This window comes from Choloepus didactylus, chromosome 19 (assembly GCF_015220235.1).
Source record: "Choloepus didactylus isolate mChoDid1 chromosome 19, mChoDid1.pri, whole genome shotgun sequence".
Lineage (NCBI taxonomy): Eukaryota > Metazoa > Chordata > Mammalia > Pilosa > Megalonychidae > Choloepus > Choloepus didactylus.
The window spans coordinates 3,119,170-3,138,466 of NC_051325.1; positions in this window are offsets into that span (position 1 = coordinate 3,119,170).

Consider the following 19,297-nt stretch of genomic DNA (forward strand, 5'->3'; position numbering starts at 1 on the left):
CCGAAGTTCCCTCATGGGATCTCCCAGCCATGGCTCTCTGAAGGTTTACCTCCCCAGCCAAATGCTGAACTGGGTGAATAGGGCATGGAAACATGCTCCCTGTCACACTTGGTGTCCAGCCACAGCCACCAGTCTCCCATGGTGGTCCCATTATAATAAATTCACTCTGTTCTTTCAGGAGCAATCTCTCTGCCTCTAGATCCTAGTCCCCACTATGTGCTGTAGAGATTCCCTCTCCAACCAGTCTCAGCCTGCCACCACTGTTCTGGGTGCCATCTCCCCTTCCTCTAGTCCTTTTCAGAGAGGGGAAATTTGTTCTGCATCTCCTATTCCACCATCTTTCTGGAAGACTCTGGCATCATTATCTTTTAAGGAGCTATTCATAATGATTACACATTGTATGATTCCAATTAACTGATATTTTCCAAAGGTTAGTGAATAGAGTTAAACTATAAATCCATGGTTGAGAGGGTGAGGTGGATGTTTTGATATAATCATAGAAGGAGGTGGTTGTTCTTCTGGAGGTACTGTAAATTTCATGAGAGTAAAGTGAGATACATGAATATATACATGAGTTACGTATAATGATTTGTATGTAAAATTGAAAATACATTGGTTTTACATATGCTGACTTGAACTTAAATCAGATTAAAATTATAACTGTAACAATCAAGAAGCTTAAAAACAAAGGAAGCAAAATGAAGCTAGGCTGGAAATAATTCCAAATTTATTCCATTAAATTTGAATGGATTCAAGGCTCATCCACATTGTCATATGTTTCGTGACCTCATACCTTCTTACTGCCATGTAGTATTTCATCATGTGTATATACCACATTTTGTTTATCCACTCATCTGTTGAGGGACATTTGGATTGTTTCCATCTCTTGGCAAATGTGAATGATGCTGCTATGAACATCAGTGTGCAAATACCTGTTCATGTCACTGTTTTCAGATCTTCTGTGTTTATACTGTATATTACCACTAATGTTAACTCTGTGAAAAATATAAAATAAATGTTTTATATTGTAGAATATAGGGGATCTATTGATAGACAGCAAATAGTGAAAGGATAGCAATAATCTAATAAGAACAGATAAGTTATAGAGGCTAATCTTAATGTTATGGGAATGCTCAGGAAGGACTATGGTTTGTTAATTTTGGGAGGTTTGGTAGGAACATGTTGGAAGCATTGTAGTTACTTTAGGTTATTTGTTTTTATTATTCCTTTTTTTCAAAATTTTATTTTATTATTTGTATTTTTTAAATTTTTTTTGATAAATAACATTAATAAATTTGAATGGATAAATCTGGAGCTGGAAATATTAAGTAAAAAGTACAAAAGGGTCTTCTCCCATCATGTAGCAAAATATGAAGTAAATAATCTGAGAGCACAAGAATAATCAAGAATTCTTGGGGATTTCAGTGTAAAAGCAATAAAAGGAGTGAGAGGAGAAACAATAATCAAAGAAACAATATTATAATATTAAAAGTTGAAGAATTCACATCTTCAACCAAGGAATAATGGAATCCAATAAGTCTAATAGCAACCAAAAATTATCTATAAATAGATAATTTATAAAATATTCAAATCTTTTTAAAATGATATAAGAATCAAGTAAATGTTAAAAAGAATAATCTCTAGCATGCAGGAACACAGTGTTGTAAGAACTTTCATATCCCCAAGACAATATAAACTAACCAATAGAAGCAACATGCATAAAATGTACAGCATGACTAAGTCAATTCTTCCCAGTAATGTAGCATTGGCTCAACCTATTGAAATCAATCAAGATTCTACATCATATTAACTAATGAAGGAAAAGAAAATGCATGGTCATCTCAACAAGCAAAGAAAAAATCATTTGAAAAAATCAAACAATCTTCCATGGGAAAACCACCCAGAAAAACAAAAATAGAAAATAACTTACTCAACCTGCTGTAAATCATCTATGAAAAACCCAGAGATGACATGATACATAATGGCAAAACATCACTAATAAAAAACAAACAAACAAACAACAACAACTACAAAAAAACAAGTACATCAAATATAAAAAAAAAGCTGTGTACTCATCTGCTTATTAAATTTCTAGAATCTAGAAATGGATATTCTAGCTAAACCATTTAGTAAACAAAGAAAAAAAGACAAATCATCAAAAGGTGAAAAGGTTTCAGTGGCTAAGAGATTTCACATAGAGTCAAGAAGATGTCCTGGAGTTCCCTCCTATGCAATCTTCAGTGAGATATTTCAAGTGACCACAGTACGAGAAGCCCAAGTCAACCACAGTCCCAAAACCCTAAAGAATAACCTGGTCCCTATCTGTGATTATATAAGAGTTTCATTCACTAAATGTATTCTTCATAAAATTAAATGCAGCAGAGAGCTCCTACACCAGGTAAGTTGAAAAACCCATAATCATCAGCTCTTTCAAGAACAACAGCCAGAAGTGTCCCCTTTTCTCAGAATGTAGACAGTTCTTTTCCACATGAACAAGTTACATTGGTCCCTGCATAGACATCACAGAAGACCAGGAAAGTGATTAAACTAAAGGAAGGGGTAGCAACAGATAGAATTTAACAAAAGATTTTGAATACTTGGTCTTTATATAATTTTCATTTTCTTAGTTGCTAGGATATTAGAATAGCTAGAAGGAAATAACTGAAACTGTGGAACTGTAACTCATGACTTTCTCTGAAATTTGGTCTCTTACTATTAAATTACACATCTATGTATATGTGTTATATTCCATAATAAAAAGTATTAAAAACAATTGACCTTTATATCAAATGTTGAGGAACAACAAACTTAGAGGTTATATTAGGTTTCCTCTTTTGAATTTCTTTCCTGCATTTTTCTTTTACTTTTTTTGCAATGAATACCTCCTAGTCATTTAATTAGGATAAAAAATAACCCAAATGGAATATAACAATTGGCTACTTTTTTAACAAGAGACTCAACATTAATCTAGGAATATTTCTCATAAAGTAGCTATTAGTCTACATTTGCTTTTAGCTGCCATATCACTATGCAGTTTATGGGAACTTTCAACATTAAGAGAACAAAGAAACAAACTAAAAACAAGAAGAAAAAAATACACAGGTCATGGAAAGGAAGAAGTAAAATGCTCTCTTTTTACAGATGACATAAATTTGTAAATGAATATCTTTAGAAAACTATACATTCACACACAAAGTTTCAAAACTAAGCAAAGTGGCAGGATACAATGTCAAAATGTAAAATCCATTGTATTTTTTACAAACTTTCAATTAAAATCCTTGAAATTGAATTTAAAATAATAAAATTTATATAGGAGCAAAATGAACAAATGACAGGAACATATATTTGAAAAAAAGTGCTTCACTTTACAATATTAATTAAAACAAGCTGTTGTTTCCTCACTCAAGGCCCCAACCTAGAATCCACATCTATAGCAAATATAGGGATTTTTCCTCATTCTGTACATGAAATATTATTTTCTTCATTGAAGTCAATAGTGCCTGTTGTAACTATCTGTCCTAGGAGAGGATGTGTAGTAACCTTTCTTGGTGAGTCTTTTGTAATTCAGATTACTGAATAGTGTCACTAATTGTGAAATTAGAATCATTTAATGCAGTAAGTCATATTTTTATATATCCTGAATTTTATCCCAAACTCACATGGGCCTCAAAGCGTTTCCTGATAAATGCCCCCAATCCTGGCTAATTAAAGTTTCTTCCATTTGAACAACCTAAATAGTATTGTACATGCCAATAAGGGAGCCTATATTCTACCAGGGGGTTTCTGCCCCTGGGACATTTTTCAAAGCCTAGAGACATTAATGTTTGTCATAACTGAATATAGGAGCTGACACCATCTACTACCCAGAGAACTGGGAGGCTGCTAAATGTCCTACAATTGCCAAACAAATAACTTTTGTGTGCAATATCAATAGTGCAGGGCTTGAGAAGTTCTGGTATAAAGCCTCAATTCTGTCAACATTCATGAAAATGAACAACTAAAGAATTTCACTTTTTGCTGTATGTGAATCATGCCTCAGTAAAACTAAGAAAAAAACAAACCCAACCTGATGCCAAGGGAAATAGTAGATCATGCCTCTTCTAGTGGGGAGGGACCACCTGCAAAAGTTCCAATGACCTTCTTCAGGTTATGCAGCTCTCCAGGGCTGAGCATGGATGTGAAACAATTCTGATGCCTCTGGTCAGCAAGCTCTGTCCAATATAAGCTGCCAACACATTTTCCCAGGTAGTGTTGGGATGTAGGATGAAGTAAGGAGTGAATTCACAGTATAATGTTCTCCCAAGAGAGGACTGAGAAGTCCAAACCAGGACATTACTTATCAATGTGGGTGAGATGTTATTCCCATGGTATCAGAATTAGTTTTTAAAAATCAAAGCTTCTCTGACTTAGAGATGCAGTCCCCTGGGCTCTCAGTAATGAGTGGTCCCTCCCTGGGGAGGGTCAGCTCTTCTCCTTACAGCTTCTGAAATAGAGTCTGATGACTCCATGTCATGTCCTTGCTTCAAACACATGACTCCCACATGCAAATCACAAATAAATTTTTAAGATTAACATCAAAATTTAGGGCAGCTCCTCCACACTGTGAGCTGGATTGTCCAAGATTCATGTACCTTGTTCAGAAAACCATAAGTAACATGAAGATATTCTTCTGCCTCATGGTCACACCCCCTTGTCAGTGACTCAGAGATTTCCCTTTGGCTTAATATGGTGAGATATATGAATTTTGCCATGATTTTTTACAACTTTTTCTCTCCCTATGCATAGTCCCAAATTCAACTTGTGGCATCTGGTCCAAGAGTGGTGAAGCTTCCCCAGGCCTTGTCTCTCTCCTCCACAGTCTCTGGTTACTCCATCAACAGTGTTTCCCATTGGCATTGGATCCATAATTTTCAAGACATGGCCTTTCAATAGTTGTCAGAAATATGTTAAAATGGAAATATACCATGATCCATCCCTCAAGAGCCAACTCTCCATCTCCAGAGACATATCCAAGAGTCAGTTCTTCCTACAGCTGAGCTATGTGACTGTTGAGGATCTGGCCATGTATCACTTTGTAAGAGAAGCACAATAATGAAAAGATACTTAGATCCTGGACAAAAGCCTCACCTTTCAGTGCTGTAGCCAACAAGTACAGGGAACCCCAGGAACAGGTCCAGAAGAAATCTGTTGACTCTTGACTGCCAAAGTATGAGTTCTCCTTGCTGTGCTTACTCCTATGAGTCATTTCCACCCATTTTCTTCAATAATTCCATAAATTATCTTATTGTCTCTCTCAGGAAATCATTTTTCATGAGGTTAGCTGAATTTGAAAAAGTACATGTAAACATACAAATGGATTATTTGAGTTAAAAAATAATGTTTTACTGAAACAATAGAGGAAAAGGGTATGGGAATATTTTGCTTTCTTTTATATTTTTATTTCATTGACAGTAATGAAAACATAATAAAATTATTTTGGGGGATGTATGTACAACTATGTGATGATTCAGGGAACCAGTGTTTGTATACGTGGATTGTTTTAATGGTTTTTATGAATATTTCTCAGTAAAATTTCATTAAAAATTAAAAAAAGCTGAAAGAACTTTCAAGGAAGGAACCTATATATAGAAGAGTGTGTGAATTCATTGATAACACATAGGAATTATAAATATATATGCAAGTAACAGCAGAGCCCCAAATATAATCCAAAAGGACAATTGGAATGGAGATAGCTATGGTTCTAAAATAATAGTTGGGGACGTCAATACAAATATTTTAACAATCAATATAACAGTAAGATAGAAGATCGGTGAAGGAATGGAAGGCTTTAACATTCCTATAAAGAACTAGAAATAAGAGACATATAAAGAATTTTACAACAAACAACAGTAGAATATACATTCCTTTTAAGTGCACATGGATCATTCTCCAGGGTACACTACATTTTAGGTCACAAAACAAGTCTCAATCAATTTTATATAAATTAAATTATACAAATCAACTTCTCCTACCACAATGAAAAGAAGCTAGAAATAAAGAAAGCAGAAAAATTCACAATTAAGTTTGTGAATTTAATTAATAATAATAAATAATAAAGGGGTCAAATAAAAAGCTGTAAGGGAAATTAAGACAAAATAGGCAAATAAATAAAAATTAAAATGAGTGGAGGGGCAAAATCAATGATCTTGCAAAAATTAAAAGGACTGAATGAAAGTACTATATGAAATTCTATGCCAATATATTACATTATCAAGAGGAGATGGATAAATTACTCAAGGGACACAACTTTCCCCAACTGAGTGATGAATGAAAAGAAGTTCTCATCAGACCTATCACATGTAAATAGGTTGAATCAGTAATCAAAACCTTGCAAAAAAAATTTTCAGGATGTGATAACTTCACTGGGTACCATACTTAACCTTTAAATATGAATTAACATCAAACATTCATGAACTTAAAAAAAATCTTAAGAGAAGAGAATTTTTGTTAAATTATTCTAAGCGGCCAACACTACCCTAATACCAACACCAATTGAAGATATAACAAGAACAGAAAAATAGACCAATTATCCTTATGAATGTAGATGCAAAATTCCTCAATATAATTTTAGAAAACAAATCCAAGAAAATGTTAAGAAAATTATACAACATGACCAGGAGAGACTTATCCCAGGAATGTATGGGTGATTTGACATAAGAAAATCAATCAATGTAATACAGCATATTAAAAGTAGGAAGTAAAAATCACATATTCATCAATTAGGCTTGTATATGTCTTTGGAAAATTGACTCCTTTATCTCTTTTCTATGTTCCTCTTTATCACTAATAAAAACAACACAATCTTTATTGCCCTCTGTAATAGAAAAGATATTTCTATTTTTTTTCTTTGGGGTGATATTTGAAAGTAATATATTGGCCTCCACACAATTGTAAGTAATCATATTTACTCCCAAAACATTACTCCTTAATTATTTATTGGGTTCTATTGCCCAGTCTTGCCTTTCTCTTTAGGAAATTTTAAATGTACAGCTGGTAAATTTGTGGAGTTTTATTCATTTCCACATAGAGAGATATCTTAATAGAGTGAGTTTATTGTTTTCACCACACTATCCTTCACCCTCCCCAGGGATCTACCTGACTGCACACCCCTGAGTCTGTCACAGGAGCATCTTTTTCATGAACTCTCATTGTTCTTGTGTAGAAGAGGACAGTGAAACAAGGACAACTGTCTTCTTTTGATGGAATGAAACCTGGCCAGGACTGACGCACAAATTCATCCCCAAGAATTTAAAATATAAAAATTACATTTACATCATTACAAGTTACAATATTTTAAATCCATATTTCAAGTTTGAAAATTCTTTAGAAATTAAGTTGCTAAGTATTTTGAAGTTACTACTTTGCATATTTACATGTAGCTCTTTTTCAAAGCAAAGACTTAGGAACTATCACATTATTGAAAAGAAACAAACTAAAATCAGCACTAGAATCAATAATCAAATGAGTTCAGATGTTTGTGTGGAATTCCTGTTGACTTTCATTTTCCATTTTAATTTTCCATTTTCCTTAGGAGATTACTTAACACAGTACTTAAGGGGATTCAGGATTGAATGTAGAGGAATTAGACAAGTTAATATACTGAGATAATGAAAACATTCTGATACTGACTCTGGTGAAGGTGACACATATCTGAGAATAAAATAAAAACCATTGAATTTTAGATATAGCATATTTGATTTTAATGATATAAGATTTATATGTCAGCAAACCTGTTATACAAAGTGATCAAATGTTACCTGGATAAAAGGAAGGGGCAGGAGGCAGGAATTGAAGATGGACAAGAGAAATATTGGGGAAGGCCAATATCTGGTTTGTAGTTGTGGTAAAATATATGCTCACATAGGTAAATGCTTTTCAATTTGTACACTTCAATGTATGAAATTATCAAATGTTGCTTCTGATTCAAGAAATAACTATTTATCCATGTTTTTTTTAATAAAATATTCAGTTTTGAAGCATAATCTACAAAGAGATTTTCCAATATAATTTGGTTTTGGAAAAAGGAGGCATTGTTCAGCAACAAGCAATTTCTGCATTTTGGTGTTCTCAAGGTTAATTCTAGCAGCCTGGCATTAGCTTGAGGTATTTTACTGAAGTTTCTGTGGAATAGTGACACGGGTTGAGGTGTGGAAACTTTTCTTCCCACACTGTATGCAAATTCTTGCTACCAGATTCACTGCTCAGTTACTTACCATAATATGGTGTCCTATTCACCAAGTCTTTTCTTTTTTTGCATACCTTGTATTTCTATGCTATGCCAATTTTTAAGGTATATTTACAGAAGAAAGAATGTTGCACTTTGCAGTCATATAACAAAACCTTACAGAATATTATGGTATAAAGATTGTTTCGGAGACTTAAAATGTATCCAGGTCATTTTCAATGCAAAGAAAAAAACTGTTTCCAAAAGTCTTGAAGAAGGTAAATATTTGAAATTGTAGTTTCCCCTCACTATGTAGACTAAATATTATGTGCAAAATCCTAGCATTCAGATAAGTTAATGTTATAGTTGCTAAGTCTGTGGGAATAAATCTGTAGAAATGGCTTGGCTTATGCATGGAAGTGTATTAGCTTGTGAATTTACAGGACTAAGGCACAGCGTAGCCCAAATTAAGGCATCAACAAGATGATGCCTTCTCTGAAGAAAGGCTGCTGGCCTCTAGGACACCTCTGTCACATGGGAAGGCCCTCAGCCAGTATCTGCTGGTCCTTCTCTCCTGAGATTCATTTCTTTCAGCTTCAAGCTTCAGTGGCTTCTTCTCTCAGCCACAGTGGATGTATTCATGTCTCTCAAATTCTCTGAGGCTTCTCTAAACTCTCTAGGCTTTTACTGTGTGTCCTTTATCCTCTTATAAACAACTGCATTAAGGATAATAAGACCCACATCTTATCTGAAATAATCTAATCAATTAATGCCCAAACTCTGCTATCAAAATTGTAGGCTTTAGAGTCTAGATCTAGTACTGTTTACCTCTAATCACTGCCTCCAGGAATGTTTGCAGTGCTGATGATATTTGCCATGTTGCTTTTTTAAAAATTCTAATTCCACTGATTATTATTATTAAATGCCTTACACCATGCTGCATTCAAAATTACATCATATTATTATAAGATGGAAGGAATGTTTATAGGTAAGTTGTCCTAAATCCATCAATGCACATGTGATGACACTGAAACTGAGATATTTGACCTGCCTGATTCATGCAAGTGTGATATACCAGGGGCAGGGGTAGTTGTTTGCATGCCCTGTGCATTCCTGGTGGCCAGAGATGATGGCAGACACATTCATTCTGGCATCTAAGAAGGATGGAAAATGAAAATAACTGTGGTGATCCTAACAGCTCTGACATCCTAGTATGTATTTGTCCTTAACCTGACTACTGTGTAGTGACCAAAATAAAATTCTGAAAAGAGAACCCTAAAAACCCATCCCTCCACAGACATTTAAAAACAAGTAGAAACATCAGAACTGACTTTATCAGTATTTTTCATGTATATATATATACATCCTCCCTAGGAGTAGCAGAACAATGACAATAAACCCAAAGCCATATTTGAAACTTTACCACATTTGGCTCCCTGACCAGCTCATTCAAAACATTTGCTGCCTGTAAGTAGAGGAAACTGGGTTGGCTGTGTGGACACCCCAGGGAAAGAGCTGTGTTCTCCCAGGGCTCAGCCACCATCCTCCACCCAGGATGATCCTAAGGCAATGATCTCCCCTGATCCCCTTTCACTTTACATACAGAGTTACCTCCCAAATGCAAATCACTGCGTGGGTCAGCAGACGAAACTACAGCACACAGTTACTTAAAACAGGTACCTCCTCAATGTGGATATTTTCTGGGAGTCATAGATGTCATCCAGAAGAACATGAAGGTCTTGTGGTTATTCCTGTTTCTGGTGCCATCTCCCAGTGAATGTCTCAGGATTCAGGCTAAAAGGCAACGGGCTTGTTGCATCTGAGCACTTGACTCATGGTGGTTCTCCTTGTCCTTAGATGTCCTGTCCCAGGTGCAGCCACATGAGTCAGAATCTGGCATGATGAAGCCCTCACAGACTGTCCCTCACTTTTGCTGTCTCTGATTCTCTTTAACCAGCTATGATATGCTCTGGATCCACCAGGTTCCAGGAAAGGGTTTGGGGTGGGTCAGTATAATATGGGCAGCAGGGAGCACAAACTATAACCCAAATCTTCAGTCCTGATGTGACATCATCAGGGACACCTCCAAGAATGAAGTTTATTTAAAGTTGAGCAGCGCAAGACCCAAGGACACAGCCACATATTACTGTGCAGGAGACACGGTGAGGGGAATTCAGGGTGAGCCCAGACACAAACCTCCCCTGCAGGGCACAGGAGTGGCTGGGTTGCAGGGGCTGCTCAGGACCACCAGGGGGTGCCCAGTGGCCATCCATAGGGGCAGGTGCAGGGAGAGGCTGGGAGGAGTTTCCTGGCCTTGCCTGTGGTTCCCTCTTCTTGTTTCAGTACATGTAACTCCCAGAGAACTGCCTTTGTACCTTTTCTAAGAAGTGCTGTGATGTATCCAAGACTCAAACTCAGAACAGGTTTCTGTTTTCATTGTTGCTAAATGAATATTATAATACAAACATGCATACATATTATATAAAATTTTATGTGAAATGTGGTAATTTTTCTACTCTTTTGTATATGAAAGAAAATGTGAGCAAAATGTGTATTTATCATCTCTGTGAAGGTATTCCCCTCAATATAACCCAAATATTTTGAGAATGTTCAGAGAAATAATCCCCCACCCACCCTCTTGTGGAGCCCCATGTCCTCATGGGAAGAATGAGGAGGTGGGAAATCCTGACCCTCCCTAGGAGCAGCTTCCAAGACCTCACTTTGTTCGCTCCTCCTCATGTTGCACCAAAGACAAAGTTTCTGCCACTACACTAATGTCCTTATCTATTATGACCCTATTACATAAAATGTCAACATTGTGTCTGACACACAGGTTTTACATGTACACTAAAAGGTATATTATATATAGATAGGTAGATAGATACAGATATATATATAGCTATATATGTTTAAAACAAGTTCAGATTTGTATCATTTTTAAATCTAATTAACATTCCTGTTACAATTAATATTTAATAAATTAATTTCTTTAAATTTTTCATGCATGTACCTGTCTTTTGTCACACATTATTTCTCCCTAAAATCATCAAGTATTTTTCTATAAATATGATTTCAGGGGCACCATTATAATTTTATTTGAAGAGGCCAGGTCAGCAGAAATACTTTGTTGTATTCATAATATTCCCTGCATAGCCACAGGCTTCTGAGGCAGAGCTTACCTGAGGGTCCTGCAAGGAATCCAGGTATACTCAGATGTGTACTTGGATCTCATGTTCCAGCACATCCTGGGAAGCTAAGCATACCCCAAATTTCTCCAAACTCCCATAAATTGACAGTAAAAGAAAGTGCCAACCTCTGTACTGATGACTGGATCCACTATTAACTAACCACCTTGCCCATATGCACAGTATCATATGAAATACTTTCAAGCCTCTGGTTGGTAATTTCCAAAACAAGATTATTAGCAGCAGGCTTCAGGTTCCTTCTTAGCTTACCAGGAACTCAGATCTCCTGACACAAAGCAAGACTTTCCTCACTCAGAAACAGACTTGCTCTATAACATGCTTGACTCCCCTCACTCAGAAACCAAGAAGACTCATTCAGACCCCAATACAACCAGAACTCAACTCACCTCACTCACAGTCTGACTCACCTCACAGACAGCATAACTCAACTCACCCAGAATCTGACTCACCTTACTCAGAACCCTGCAAATCTCAACAAGAAGCTGATTGACTTCAGCCAGGCCCTGATTCAACCCACCAGAACCCCACTCACCTCACAAAAAGCCTGCAAGAATAGATTACTCAGAGCCAGCTTGCCTCACTCAGAACACAGCTCACATCATCCAGGGGCCTGATGACCTCACCGGATCCTAGATCACCTCACTGAGTGCCTAGCTCACCTAACATATAACCAGCTTGCCTTACCTAGAGCTCTGCACAGGCACCAAGTGCCCCAAGGCCACAGAATTATCTTCAGGGCTGCTGGGTGCTCATCAGGATAGAGAAAGTGATGGGATTCATAACCAATGGAGACCCCTTCACTGTTAGGGGACATGTAAGACCCACTAACAAACTACAAACCTAGACATTAACAATCATCAAACCTCATGACTCTTCCACAATGGCTGGAGTTTTCATGCTGGGGCATGTCACCTTGTCAGACTCCTCTCTCTTAAGCCCAAGTGACCCTCCACTGCAGCCTTGTCCCAAGTCCCAACCACAACTGCTGTCCTACATTGATGCCCCATCTGGAGAAACTGTGGTACTGAGTGCCTGGGACCCAAGGTATGCTAACTGTGGTTGTGCATTCACAAAGTCCTGATGTGTGGGGAAATATATTATTTAGGTGTTTAATTCATGTTTACTGGAACATTGAGTGAAGTTTCTCTTCTCTTTCTATGTTCACTTCTGTTATACTGGTAAATCTTACTTCAGTAGTTCATTCATTTTCTTTTCCTTCCAGGCAGAAATGCAAATGCATAATATTCAGAAATTAAAATCCTCAGATTGTCCCAAAGAACAGCCCAGCTTTGTCTCAGCTCTCAGTGTCCTTGTCTCACTTTCTGTGATGGTTAAGTCATGTGTCAACTCTGCTAGTTATGGTGCCCAGTTGTTTGGTCAAGCAGACAGAGGCCTGATTGTTGATGTGAGGATACTTTGTGGATCTATGTCACCATGATGTTGACCTCATCTATCTCGGATTACATCTACAATAACTAAGGAAACTTCCCTCTGCAACTGTCTTCTGCAATGAGAGAAATCTCATCCAGTCAGTTAGCTTTAACTAAAGACCTTAAAAGAAGTGATATTTGTGCCATCAGAAGGGAGAATTTCCATGTGTAATTCAGACAGCCAGCCTCTCCTGGTGAATTCATTGAAATCCTTCAATGGAATTCCCAGGTTGTGGCCTGCCCTACTGAATATGGACATGTTCATCCTCAAAGTCTAATGAGCCAATCTCTTTGTTTGCACTTGTTCATTGCAGGCTTCTCATAAGTGGTCTTATCCATCATCATGGTATTTTTTTCTGAAAAATTTGCATGTGCCACTAATATTTAACAATTGTAATACTAGAAAAAAAGGTACCCACAATGTTAATGTTGGAAGAATTAAAGTTATCATGAAGTATTGTCCCATTAAAATATTGTCTTTGTATCCATTTCAGAGGTCAGGATTTGGGAGTGTACAAGACTCTCCTAAAAAGTGAAAATATTTCACCTGCATTCTTAGAGAATTTTTGTTTAGTTTGCTTTTGTTTTGCCTTTGTGGATAATTTCAAAGACTATGGATCCTATAACTGATACCCAGGGTGAATTCAAAGGCTGACTCTCCAAGATATCCAGCCCTCAGCTATGAGCTCCCCCAAGAGGCTGGAAGGGCTTCTCCCTCTGTCTCTTCAGGGCCATCCTGGGTAAGTTCAGCCAATGAGTTTGTGTCCATGTGCAGTATTCCCCTGCCAACCAGAGGCTTCAAAGAGCAGGTGCTAAGATGGCACACTGACCCACTTGGCCACCTCTCCCACTCCCTCCAACATCCACACTGTGCAAGGCCAACCGAGACTGCCTTGTTCCCCATACCAAGAGCTCCTATGCTGGATTCTGAGAAAACCAACCTTGGTGGGCAAGCTAAAATTGGCAGAAACCCCTCCAACATACACCCATAGTCCCCAGAGCCAGGTTGCTCAACCACTCAGGCAGAATATGGAGCCTATGACATTCTGCTCTGGGCCTCCAGGAGGTGCAGAGATTAGTGGTTCCTAGAGCTGAGGCTGTTTGCATCTGTACAGGAGTTTGGGATGCATGCAGTGGAGCAGGGTCCATGTGGGTTAGTATCCCATGCAAAGAGATGGGCCCTGTTCCTGGGCTGTCACAGAGCCTGGGGTCTTCATGGTCTTCTTTCCTTGAGACAGGGGTTGAGCAGAATACTTGGGCACTGCATCCCCACAGGGTCATTGTCATGAGGAGCTCTGTGTGTGAAGCTTGTGGTGAGTGGTCTGAAGAGAAACTCCCCGAAGGAACCAGCTTACATACATCCAGTATGGTCAGGATGAGGTGGACCCTGTGGAGGGTGGCCTTTCCTAAGGGGACTTCTGCTTGGGGCCCCTCTGACTTGAGTTATGCCATACCTGCCATGCCTGGCCCTCAATTTCCAATGCCTGCTGCCCAGCCTGGTCCTAATGGAGCCCTCTGCCCCAGGCCTTGACACTGCCCTTAGGCTATGGCCTTTCTGCTGCTTGGATCTGGATTCTCAGGTGGACATAGACACTAGTCCTGACTGGTACTCCTCCTGCCCACAGTTCACAGATGCTGCATCCCCAGCCCAGAGCTCTCTTGTCTACACTGTACCCATCTACAGAAACTCTCCCCATCTACAGAACCAGACAGCTTGGGGGCCAGCAGGGCCTTTCCCTTCCTCACTTATATTGGCAGAACCCAGGCTGAAATTGCCCACCAAAGACCCTGTTCTGGTCTGTCTGAGTCAAGTCACAATGCTGGCCCTCAAAAGCCAAACCACCAGCCAGTGTCAGAAGGAATGGACAGTGCCATTGGGGACTGTCTTCCCCAGTAATTTTCTGGTATCACAAATAGTCCCTTTCCTGTCCCTCCTCCCTCCACCTTTGCTGTGCTATAGCCATGATCAAGACCTCTGGCAGAGATTGTTTTACCTTCCAGCACCCCTGCTTTGCTGCATACCAGCCTTCCCCTCCACCTACAAAGGGGCACTACTCTTACCCTTCTGGGTCATGTTTCCTGGAGCAGGATCCACCAGGAGGACTAGCTGTGTCTGGCTTCAGTCTAGGTGGATAGATGTGTTCTCAGTGTCTTCCCACCACATCCAAAAGACCAAACAGCAACTCCTGGCCAGGGCTTCAGAGTGCAGCCAGCACAAATTTGACCCTGACCTTATCAGCTGCTGGTCCAAGCCACAAGGTCTGCCCCATCATGTGGCTCCTCTCCTTACCTCCCTCCACTTTCCTCAACTCACCACTAAATGTCCAGCTGCTTTGCCTGCCCAGGTGTTTCCTCACTACAGCACAGGCATGTATGACCCTTAAGTTGTAACCCTGGTGCCCTAAGAAGTCCCCTCTTACCTGAGAGCCACAAGGTCCCCACAGCTCACCCTGGCTCTGTGTTTCCCCAGTGTGATTCAACTGCTTGGAACCCCCTAGTTGCCACATGTCCCTTAATGTCCTGTCTAAAGAGACCTAGGCACTGTTACTTTAATGGAATGCAAAGTTGTGCTACCATTACAATATTTGTCCTCCTGGTCACTCATATCTGCTCTGGACATTTTCATTTATGAAGATCAGGAACCATAAAACTTGCTGTATGAAATGAGGAAATAAAACTTGGTGGAAACCATCCCTGCATGTTCCCTGCACCTATGACAGAGGACCTCCAGCCCAGGAATTTCCATGTGTTCCTTTAATGACAGTATGAACACAATAAGGAGTCTGTACTGAGCTGGGATTTCCTGATAACTGTTTAAAAAGATCATTTTCTGGAGAACACATGACATTGACTATGTTGCTTCAATTGGATATGAGTGCCAGAAAACTTGGATAAGTGCAATAATTTTTCTGACCAGTGTATATTTGTGCTTGCCAGCATCCAGATGGAGATGCAGTGGATGGGAGCTGAGGGAGATTAGTACAGATTTGGAGGGTCTTTCACACTCTCGTGAGCAGTCCCTGAATCCAACTTCAGTAACTATTGAATGGACTAGGTGTTCTACACTCCAGGAAAATAAGTGCAGATTTCAAAACAGATGTAGGTATTAAGAGGAACACAGATTCCGTGAAGTCCCTGTTCACCATTTCTGGAGACCAGGCAAGACAGCTTGTGTCTGCAAATAGGCAAATTTATAACTGTAGTAATAATAATGAATCTTTGTATGAAAAACACAGTGAACAAGGATCATTGGCAAATCAGACTCAAGCTTCCCCTCCAGGGTTTGGGAGATGGTTGGTCTGCAGGGTGTGCTCAGGACCCACTAAGCACAACCTACAAGAGAAGATTGTGTCTGGCTCACACTGCATTTTTCTTACTGGGTGTCTCCTACACACAGTAATACTCAGCCATGTTCTGGGTTGTTGTGGAGCATGTTTTCAGAAACTTTTTTCTTGGATATGGCACACATGATGGATATGTGGCCCTGGATATTAGGGCAGTTTTCATTCCATTATGATCCACTGGAATAACCATGTCCCATCCATTGCAGCATATTCAAAATGGCATTCTCCAAAATGTCCGTGTCAGCTCCTAATGGCTGTCTTCAAAATGTCTGTCTCAGCTGCAGCAGTGAGTTCCCTCTCTCTGAGCTTTTATAGGGCTCCAGTTGAATAATCAAGGCTCATGCTCAGTGAACAGGACCACACTTCCATGAATGTTATTTCATCAGAGTTATCACCTGGTTGGGTGGGTCATATCACCATGGAAACAAATCAATTCAATATCCCAACCTAATCAACATTAATATGTCTGTCTTCACAAGATTTCATTGAAGTAAATGGATTTTGGGGGGACATAATACATCCAAACCAGCAAACTCTCATACAGAATTTGATCTAAACTTTACCTTATTTGTAGATATATCCACTAAAAGGGTTAGAAATCAGTGCAGAAAATTATGAGTCATTTTGAGATTCCTCTGTTTTGGGAACTATTTTTGTTTAGAATACTCTTCTATTTAGCCTGGTCTGAAAGAATAAGAGCATTTTGCTTTTCCTTCTGAAATAAATTATTTTTTCTCAAGGAGATTGTCCTCAAGATGTTGTCATGGAAAACACAATCCAAGAAGCCATTTGTGTTTGGGTAATCTCCTCCTTATACACTCACATCCAGGCAAATTAAGGTAATAAATTTAAGGTAATAAATTGTATATTAAAAATATAATATATATATAAACTATATATTATCTTTTAAGGGAAAACTGTGTACTGTTAACTATGATGACTTCACAAACTGCAACTGGATAAACTCCCTGAATTTCTCCCTACTTCCTTGTCTCTTGGAAAATGAGGAGGTAAAACCTCCAGATCAACTCAGATAATTCTGCCCAGGTGATTTCTGGGAAATCTCTAACCACAACAGCATGAGTGACAAATGGGCCACTGACCTGCTGGACAACACTTGAGGAGCTGAGAGACATTGTACTGCAGTGGAGGGTAACCAGGGTGCCACAGGGATATTGTGGCAAGGCATGTCCCATCCTTGTCTCATTTTTCAATCGGTAAGAGAGAAAAGGAAAATTGATGTACTCATTATATACTTATGTGTGAGACTCATCTTGGTCCTCCAGGTAGGTGATGCACCCCCATGGAGATTCCATTACTGTGACATCCATGCTGACATCACAGTTCCTGTCTCCAGGGACAGATCAGGATTTTTTTCAATTCTGGGTGACATGATTGCTTCTACCTCCCTACACCAGGTATCTCTTATACCTGCAATTGTCACTAACTTCCAAGCATAGGACAATTGTTAAATGGACAGTGAGAACAAGTAGAACTGGAATAACAGGTATTTTCAGTAATGAGGATGCTGATCACACATGATTCCACTGTCAAGGTCCTATTCTCTTGGAAAACTTATGAGCCAGAAAAACATGCCAAGCAAGTCTTTTTAGCCTTGCAACCTCTCTATTGTACTGCTCTGTTTTTCATTTTCCCCAAGCTGATACCTTGGCACTTTCACAATCAGAAATTTATTTGAACTTTCTGGAAGCTGTTCCAAAGATTGTCAAACTTTGTATACATTCACCTCTATACTCAGATTCCTTTCTAACTCCACAAATTATTGTCAGTCCAGCTTGTGCCAAGGTAAATATGTTTCTGTTCCCCACATTCCAGAAGGAAGTGGAAAAGTTGTTTTCCTCACTGACCCACAGCAATGCACCAATATGATTATTCAACATCTTATAGTCTAGTGTCACTTTTCTGTACTGTCTTTTGCAGATATACTCTCTGTAGGTCTCCAATTTTATCTTACCAATTCTCTCTCAGTGATCCCTGAAGATGTAATACCTGATAAGTTGATACCTAATTTTCTCCATCATCCCCAAATTGTCCCATTGCCTTTGATCACTTCAGTGCCTAGTTTGTGCCCTGCTCACCTTGCCTCACTGCCTCCCCCACTTGTCCCTGGCTGGTGATGTACCTTCTACATCCTATGCTCTCCAGGCATATCTAATTGGCCCCTCTCATGCATTTCTCCTCCTGACTCTGGTGCACCTCCCATTATCCTACTTTCCCAAGGATGAGTGTCCCTTCTGCCCTACACATTTGTCCCATGGTAGTGATATATTTTCTATAATCCTTCTTCCCTAGGGATTTCAGGCCCTGCTGTATAACTCATGTTTCCCTACATTAGTGTTAGACTCCCATACTCCTTCTCCTCCATTAATATCAAGTTCTGCAATTTTAAAAACCAACCTCATTATTTTGATGTACATCTCATTTCCCTTATTCCCCAGGTATAAATAGGGTGACATCCTCAGCCATTTATCTCATGTTAGCAATGCACATCCCATCCTTGCTCTTAGATAGAAATATGCTTTCTGCTTCTAATCCGCATTATCTTAAGACAGGTCAAATCTGCAAGTTAATCAACTCCAGCCTTGATGTCCACAAGAAATGAACTTCCATTCTCAGCAAAATCTTGTGGTTTAACCTTGTCTCCATCTTGTCTTATGGTTACAATATGCTCATTCAGACATCTGATTTTAAAATCTGTTTAATTACATCACAATTCTTATTCATTATGATTCTTCCAACACTAACTGAAGAAAAGACAACAGATGGCCTAACCAATGAGTAAATTTATGATCTAATTAATAAGCAGATATGTGATGCCCACCATGTTGGTGAATCCAATTGGCAGACACTTGGGAATTTACTGTTCATAATTTTATACTATGTAACTTATGATATATCAGCTTCATCTACCAGTTGATGTCCATCATTTATGGACATGGTGACACCACCCCAAGTTCTGCATGAAGATACAATGATGTTTTGCAAGCTTTGGGAGACTTTCTTGTGAGGTGTCCTTCCAGAAGTCTAGAAATGCCCTGAGAAAATCTACCCAGCCTACCTGGCTAGAACCATGTCACAAGCCCACAGAGACAC